This window comes from Hemitrygon akajei, chromosome 10 (genome assembly GCF_048418815.1).
Source record: "Hemitrygon akajei chromosome 10, sHemAka1.3, whole genome shotgun sequence".
Taxonomy (NCBI): domain Eukaryota; kingdom Metazoa; phylum Chordata; class Chondrichthyes; order Myliobatiformes; family Dasyatidae; genus Hemitrygon; species Hemitrygon akajei.
Genome location: NC_133133.1, coordinates 120,613,369 through 120,622,730, shown reverse-complemented (window position 1 = coordinate 120,622,730; position 9,362 = coordinate 120,613,369).

Below are 9,362 nucleotides of genomic sequence, written 5' to 3'. Positions count from 1 at the left end.
GTTTCCTCCGGGTGCTCCGGTTTCCTTCCTCATTCCAAAGACGTATGTTTAGGGTTAGTAAGCTGTGGGCACTCTACATTGGCACCAGAAGCATGCAAGCACTTGTAGGCTGAGCCCAGCACATCCTCGGACCCTGCTGGTTTTTGACACAAAAGACACATTTCATTGTGTTTTGATGTTTTGAAGTTCATGTGATAAACAGAGGAAATGTTTATCATTGTCTTTATCTTTTCCAGTATTTTAGCAAACTTGAAAGCCTTTGCTAAGAAATGCTTTATTGCGATGTTGCCAATAGCAGTAATTTAGAAATGTTCACAGCTAATATTCCCATTGTAAAATGCAATGTAATATGAACGTGATCTATCTATAAGTTTGCAAATGACACCACTATAGTGGGACAGATCTCAAATGAACATGAAATAGAAAACAGGAAAGAGATGTAGAAGGAAGTGGAGAAGAGATGGTGTCAGTGAGTGGTATAGGGTTGAGTAAGCTGGGGCTTTTCTCTTTGCAGCAAAGGAGGATTAGAAGTAAAAGGATAGAGGTGTACAAAATGATAGGAAGCAAAGATAGAGTGGACAGCCAGAGACTTTTTTCTAGGGTGGAAATAGCTAATATGAGGCAACATCATTTTAATGTGATTGGAGGAAAGGAAAAGGATGATATTCTAGCCCATTCTGTGACAAACTTCACAAGCTTTCTCTTAAAGACTTTCTTGGCTGAATGCTGTCACTGGATGGGTTAACTGGTGTGCAGCCAACGTACAGTGTGCAGGCAACATGGCTGTTCCTGGATAATCTGTAGCAATGTGTGAAACTCTGAAGCATATCACACAAGAGAGTGGTGGGTGAATGGAACACACTGGCCGCGATGGCGGTAGACACAGATACATTAGCAACATTTAAGAAACTCTTAGATAGGCACATGGATGATAGAACAATGGAGGGTTATGTGTGAGGGAAGGGTTAGATTGATCATGCTGTAGGTTAAAAGGATGGCACAATATCCTGGGCCGAAGGGCCTGTACTGTGCTGTAGTGTTCTATGTTCTATCTTCAGCATCAACCATTCCCTCAACGTCAGCAAAGCCAAAGAGTTGGTCATTGACTTCACTAAGTGGGGTGGAGTACATCAATGTATCAAGGGTCCTGAGGGCGAGAGGGTTGAGAACTTCAAGTTCATTTGTCTCATCATCACCTGTCCTGGTTCAATCTTCAATCTGGCCAAGAAACCTCGCCAGCACCTCTGGAATTACAGAGAGTTCTGGACAGAGCCCAATCCATTGGAAAACCAGCCTCCCCTCCATGGACTCTCCCTACACGTCTCATTGCCTTGGAAGAGCAGCCAACACAATCACCCAGACATTCTCTCTTTCTCCTCTTCCGCCCTCCTCAAATGATCAGGCAGAAGATGCAATGGCTTGAAAGCATGCATCACCAGACTCAAGGACACCTTCTGTCCCAGTGTTAGAAGGCTCTTGAACACTAAAGATGAACTCTGATAAAGCTGATGAGTGTGGAATGAGTTGTCAACAGAACTGGTGAATCAGGTTTGATTTCAACATTTAAGTACATGGATTGGATGGGTACAGGGGGTTATAATCCAGGTGAAGGCTGATGGTACTATGCAGAGTAATAGGTTGGCATGGACTAGATGGGCTGAAGGGCCTGTTTCTGTTCAACTATATATACACACACATACATACATACATACATACACACATACACACAATCAAATAAAACAACATTTCTCTGGAATACATATATCACACACACAGAGCACATAAAACAATATATGACCACAAATAAGTGAATAAAATATAATTTAAAATGCATGTGAAGTGTGCAGCACAGGTAAACAGTAAACAGGAAAAAGGAAACAGCTCGCTGTGCTAGTGATCAGATCTCAGTGGTGGCAGGGTATTTATTAGTGCCATAGCCTGGTGGAAGAAGCTTTTAACCAATCTGGCAGTCCTAGTCTTAATACTTTCATATCTCCTCCCTGATGTTAGTAGGATAAAGAGATTGTGGGATGGGAGGTAGGGATCCTCAACAATGCTTTGGGCCCTTCATGTACAACACTCCCAGTGATGTCACAAATAAGGAGAAGGTCGACACTGTTTTTGCTTTTGTCTGTAGGGTCTTGCAGTTCAATGCCTTGCAGTTTCTGCACCACACGATGATGCAGCTAGACAGGATACTCTCGATGCTGCTCCTGTAGAGAGTTGTTCAAGCTGGGGCAGGGAGCCTTGAACACCTCAGCCTTCTTAGAAGGTGCCTTTTTGACTAATGAAGAAGTGTTGTGGTTCCAAGTTAGATTGTTCATTATGTTCACACCAAGGACTCTTGAGCATGGCAGAGTTATTGATGTGCAATGTAGAGTACATTGGAGACTTCAACCTTCCCAAAGTCCACAATCGTCTCTTTTGTATTGTCCACGTTGAGACTCAGGCTGTTGTTCTCGTACCGTTTGACAAGCTTCTCTACCTCCTCTCCGTGTGCTGACTCATTGTGGTTGCTGATGAGGCCAACCACTGTGGTATCATCAGTGACCGTGATGACACGGTTTGAGCTGGATCTGGCAGTGCAGTCATGAGTCAGCAGCGTGAACAACAGCGGGCTGAGCACTCAACCCTGGGGGGCACCAGTACAGAGTGTGATAGACCCTGAGATATTGCTGCCAGCTCAGACTGACCGGGGTGTTTCCATCAAGAAGTCCAAGATCCAGTTACAGAGAGGGGTGTTGAGTCCCAATAAGGACAGCTTACCCAACAGCCTCTGAGAGATGATCATGTTAAATGCCGAGATGAAGTCGATGAACAACATCCTGGTGTATAGGTGGGACAGGACATAGTGGAGGGTCAAGGTTACGGCACCATCAGTGGACCAATTTGAGTGGCAGGTGAACAGGAAAGTGTCCAATGGAGCTGGAAGGAGGGATTTTATACAACCCATTACCAGCCACTCGAAGCACTTCATGAACTTTGCGTTCAGTGCCGCTGGGCAGTAATCATTTAGGCCAGTTACCATTGCTCTCTTGGGTACTGTAATGAAGGTGGCTGCCTTGAAGCTGGCAGGGACAGTGGGCAACATTCTGGTGCTAATGTGATCTATAGAGTCGGAGATCTTTGACTCCACTTTGGAAATAAAAGCAGAAGATTAGATTATAATTTGAACAGTGAAAGTTTGCAGCATGCTGATGTGTGCAGGGGCTTGGGGAGTATATATGCATCAATTGCAACCAGCTGTCAAGAAGACAAATTGGATGTTGGCCTTCATTGCTAGAGGGATTGAATTTAAGAGCAGGAAGGTTATGCGGCAAACACGAGGAAATCTGCAGATGCTGGAAATTCAAACAACAACACACACAAAATGCTGGTGGAACACAGCAGGCCAGGCAGCATCTTCTGACGAAGGGTCTCAGCCTGAAACATCGACAGCGCTTCTCCCTATAGATGCTGCCTGGCCTGCTGTGTTCCACCAGCATTTTGTGTGTGAGGTTATGCGGCAACTGTGCAGGGTATCATGAAGGCCTCAACTACAGTACTTACTCAATTCTGATCTCTTTTCTTGAGGAAAGATGTACTGGTTTTGAAGGTTCACCAGGCTGATTCTGGAGATACTCGGTGGGAGTACAGAAATGGACAGAATCCCGGACGCCACCATTCAGCTGATTATTTATGTAACAGATTTCTCTCCAAGCCATCGGACGACCAACCTACTGACCTCTGCTGTGCCTATTGCCTTGTTTATTATTTATTGTAATGCCTGCACTGTTCTGTGTACTTTATGCAGTCCTGGGTAGGTCTGTAGTCTAGTGCAGTTTTTGTGTCAGTTTATGTAGTTCAGTGTAGTTTTTGTATTGTTCATGTAGCACCATGGTCCTGAAAAAAGTTGTATCATCTTTACTGTGTACTGTACCAGCAGTTATGGTCGAAATGACAATAAAAAGTGACTTGACTTGACTTGACTTGAGATGACAGGTTCAGCCTATGAGGAGAGGTTGTTAACAGAGACTATACTCATTGTAATTCAGAAGAATGGGAAACATGTAACAATTATGAAAGGGAGAGATAAGATAGGGGCAGGAAAGTTGTTTCCACTGGTAGATGAGACTAGAACTAGGGGACAAAGTCTCCAGATTCAGGATGGATGGAGAGGAGGAGAAACTGCTTTTTCCAGAGGTTAGTGAATCCATGGAATTCTCCATGGAATCGCAGGGGAAGCAATTGAGCCTACCTCAATTAATATATTGAAGACACAGTTGCATAGAGTTTTGCATAGCAGGGGGATTACGGGTTATGGGGAAAAGACAAGTATGTGGAGCTGAGTCCATGGTCAGATAAGCCACGATCTTATCAGCAATAGTTGGGTGTATGAAGGGAGGATGAGAGAATAAATGCAGGGCCCTGGTGGAGGACTTTGTCAAATAGTGCAAGCTGAATCATCTAGAGCTCAATATTAGTAAGACAAAGGAGATGGTGATGGACTTCAGAAAGACTAAGCCTGCACTGATCCCTGTTACTATTGATGGAGAGGATGTAGATGTGGTGAGGACCTACAAGTACCTGGAGGTGCATCTGGATGTCAGACTTGAGCGGAGCACCAACACAGAGTCTGTATAGAAGAAGAGACAGAGCGCCTCTACTTGCTAAGGAGACTGAGGTCCTTTGGAGTATGCAAGACTCTCCTTCACATGTTCTATCAGCCTGATGTTGCTAGTACAATCTTCTATGCAGTGGTGTGCTGGGGCAATGGCATCAACATGAGTGAATGGGTGATGCCAACAGGCTCATTAAACTGATTAGGAAGGTTGGTTCTATTATAGGGGTCAAACTGGACAACTTTGTTGCCTCTATCTTATCTATCCCTTTCACAAAGGCTGTGGTAGAACAAAGGACCCAATGGAAAATCCTGGCAATTCTGGACAATGTTTCTCACTCTACGCATGCCACCTTGGCTGAACAGAGGAGCACTTTTAGTAATAGACTGAGACAATTGCATTGCTCAAAAGAGTGCTATTCTTACCTTCGGCCATTGGGCTCTATAATGACCTATAGCAGGGGAAGAGATGATCCCCTCCTGTTAAACTGTTTGAAGTAACTTATTTTTTATTCTTTCTCTTCTAATATTTGTATATCTGTGCACTTGTAATGCTACTGTGACAGTGTAATTTCCTTTGGGATCAATAAAGCATCTATCTATCCATCTTATAGGTTCTTTAAGGTTGTTATAGCCAGGTGAGGTAGTGGGGACAAGCTCCCACTGCTATTAAATGTTTCCAATGGCGTGTGCCTCAAAGTCTCTGATAACTAAGTCCATCTCGTGGCCTTCAAGTGTAGCTTAACTACTAAACACAGTGGAACCGTTTCTACTGACAGGAGAAGGGACAAAGACAGGGTACTGATACCTTAAAACCACTCACTTTGGGTAGATGCGGCTCATCAACCGCGGTTGGCAGCTCATTTAGGCGAAGGCAAGCTCTGATCTCAAACCCCCGCTGCCTTGCAACTGTACCTGCTCATGGGGAAGGCTTCGGGAGTGAACCCTGAGGGAAAATTCTGGAGCTGGAGTCCCTAAGGCAGTCCTTCATTGAGTTCAATGCTGACTGGCAACTCCCGTGATGCTGTTGGTACCAAACTGCATCGGTCTCGGTCGCTTCTTTGGGTTCATCAGGTGTGTGGGGAGGCGGAGATTGCTGCATGGGCAACAGCTTGCCCTCCATATTGTTCTGCCCAGGCTTGCATATCTAGACAGCTAGAACAAAATATCCAAGGGCAACGCAGACTGACTGAGGCCTCAGAATCTACCTTATTGAATGGTGGAGCAGGCCCGATGGGCCAGGTGGCCTATTCCTGCTCCAAAATCTTATGTTCTTTTGTAACTCTTACCTCATGATCTAGCTCATTGTGGCCTCTGTCCTTTACTATCGACCTGCACTTCACTTGTTCTGTAACAGTGACACTAATTCTGCATTCTGTTTATGTTTGGTCCCTTGTTCTGCCTTGATGAACTGATGTTTTGAAACAATCCATAAGGACGGCATACAGACCAACACTGTATTTAGTGCATGTGACCATAATGAACCAATTAGCAGTAATTGTCCAATAATCTATTCCATTTAGGAATGTAATTCAGGAATAAACATTGGCTGGTGCTTTAGAGAATAATTCTCTCAGTATTCTTCACAACTTATGCCAGGTGATCTTTGACAACCACCTAATGGAGGGAGGGTAGTGCAGGATCTTTCTTTGAACTTCAGCACATGGACAGTACCCCTAAGAGTGTAGAGCTCGCTCAGTACTGCTCTGGTATGGAGACTTGGTATGTCACAAAAGACACTCAAAGTTATCTACAGATGTCCTAACTGATTGCATCACCGTCTGGTATGGAGGGACCACTGCACAGGAAGTTGTAAACTCACTCAGCTTCATCGTGGGCACTAGCCTCTCTAGCATCCAGAACACCTTCAAAAGGCAGCGCTTCAAATCTGTCATTAGGGAGCCTTATCATGCAGGACACGTCCCCTTCTCATCAAAGAGAACATACAGGATGCTGAAGATACATACTGTAGGTTTCAGGAGCAGCTTCTTCTCCTCTGCCATTAAATTCTGAATGGTCAACGAATCCACGAACACTGCCTCACTACTTTGCCATCTCTTTTTGCACTACTTCTTCAATTCATTTTTTGTGTGTACTTCTCATTGCAATTTATAGTCCTTTTGTTTATTATGTCCTGCTGCCGCAAAGCAACGAAATTCACAACTTATGTCGGCGATATTAAACCTAATTCTGATTCCGCGAGCATCAGGTCAAGTGTAATCATGGAATAACATTCGAAGCCACCACTTCTAGTAGTTTTTTGTTGCAATTATAGAATCAGCCAGCTCCATCATGGGTACTAGCCTCCCCACCATCATGGACATCTTCAAAAAATGATGCCTCAAGATGGCGGCATCTGTTATTAAGGACCCTCACCATTCAGGATATGCCCTCTTCTTGTTACTACCATCAGAGAGGAGAATCAGAATCAGGTTTATTATACCAAATTTAACATGGATACCAAAAGTTTCTTCAGATATGTAGGAGAGGTGAGAATTGATATCAGATCTCTGGAAAATAATGCTTGAGACGTAGTAATGGAGGACAATGAAATGGCAGATGAACTGAATAAGTATCTTGCATCAGTCTTAACCGTGGAAGACACTAGCAGTATGGTGGAAGTTCCAGGTGACAGGGGTATGAAATTACCATAACTTGAGAGAAAGTTCTTGGGAAACTGAAAGGTCTGAAGGTAGATAAGTCACCAGGACTAGATGGTGTGCACCCCAGAATTCTGAAAGAGGTGGTCGAAGAGATCGTGGAGGCATTACTAATGATCTTTCAAGAATCACTAGATTCTGTAATGGCTCTAGAAGACAGGAGAATTGCAAATGTCACTCCACTCTTCAAGTAGGCTCTAAAAAGGAACCAAAGGCCAGTTAGTCCAACCTCTGTGGTTGGGAAGATGTTGGAATTGATTATTAAGGATGAGGTCTCAGAGTACTTGGAGGCGCATGATAAAATAGGCTGTAGTCAGCATGGTTTCCTCAAGGGAAAATCTTGCCTGCCAAATCTGTCGGCATTTTTTGAAAAAATAACTAACAGGACAGACAAAGGAGAATCGGTGGATGTTGTGTACTTGGATTTTCAGAAGGCCTTTGACAAGGTGCCACACATGAGGCTGCTTAACAAGCTACAGGCCCATGGTATGACAGGAAAGATTCTAGCATAGATAAAGCAATGGCTAATCGGCAGGCAGCAAGGAGGGGGAGTAAAGGGAGCCTTTTCTGACTAGCTGCCAGTGACTTGTGGTGTTCCACAGGGATCTGTGTTGGGACCGATTCTTTTTACATTATTTGTCAATGATTTGGATAATGGAATTGATGGCTTTGTTGAAAAGTTTGCAGACCATATGAAGATATGGTAGGGCAGGTAGTTTTGAGGAAGTAGAGAGGCAACAGAAGGACTTAGATTATGAGAATGAGCAAAGAAAATGAATACGGTGTTTGGAAATGTACGGTCATATACTTTGGTAGAAGAAATGAAAGGGTTGACTATTTTCTAAATGGAGAGAAAATTTAAAAACCTGAGGTGCAAAGGGGTTTGGGAATCCAGCACATGGATTCCCAAAAGGTTAATTTGCAGGTTGAGTTTGTAGTAACAAGAGCAAATGCAAAGTTTCCATTCATTTCAAGAGGACTAGATTATGAAAGCAAGGGTGTAAAGTTGACACTTTATAAAGCACTGTGAGGCCTCACTTGGAGCATTGTGAGCTGGTTTGAACCCCTTAGCTTAGAATTAATGTTCTGAAACTGGAGAGGGTTCAAAGGAGGTTCACGAAAATGATTCTAGGATTGAATGGCTTTTCATATGAAGAGTTTTTGATGGATCTGGGCCTGTGTTCAAAAGAATTCAGAAGAATGAGGGTGACCTCATTGAAAGCTATCGAATGGTGAAAGGCCTTGATATAGTGGATGTGGAGAGGATGTTTCCTATGGCAATAGGGTCTAAGACCAGAGGAGACAGCCTCAGAATAGAGGAGAATCCTTTGAAAATGGAGATGAGGAGGAATTTCTTTAGCCAGAGGGTGGTGAATCTGTAGGATTCTTTGACACAGGCAGCTTTGGAAGCTGTCTCTATGTATATTTAAGAAAGAGGTTGATAGATTCTTGATTGGTCAGGGCATGAAAAGGTATGGAGAGAAGGCAGGAGATTGGGGCTGAGAGGAAAATTCGTTCAGCCATGATGAGATGGTCTAATTCTACTCTTATATCTTATGGTCTTATTATCACTGACATATGCCATTAAATTAATTGTCTTGCAGCAGTAAAGTGTAATACATAAAATTATTGTAAGTTACAATGATAATATTTACAAAATAAAAAAGAGGAAGCCAGTGGACCCAGAGTAAACTCATACATTCCACAGGGTGGATGTACAGACTCCTTGGAGATGATGACAAAATTGAACTCCAGACTTTCATTCCCTGAGCTGTAATAGGGTTGCCCTAATATTGCAAAAAGAGAGAAAACTATTAAGGTAGTGTCCAACAGTTCATGGACCATTCAAAGTCTGATAGTCAGGTACAGGAACCTGAAGACACATCCTTTGCATTTTAGAGATTGTTTCTTTCCCTCCGTCATCAGATTTCTGAGCAATCTATGAACCCACAAACTCACCTATCGCTCACTTTTTGCGCTCTTTCTAAGTATCTACTTACTTAGTTACTTACTATTTCTTATTGTAACCGATAGTAATTTTTAAATCTATTGCACTGTATTGCCAATGCAAAACAAAAGTTTCATGACATACGCCAGTGATA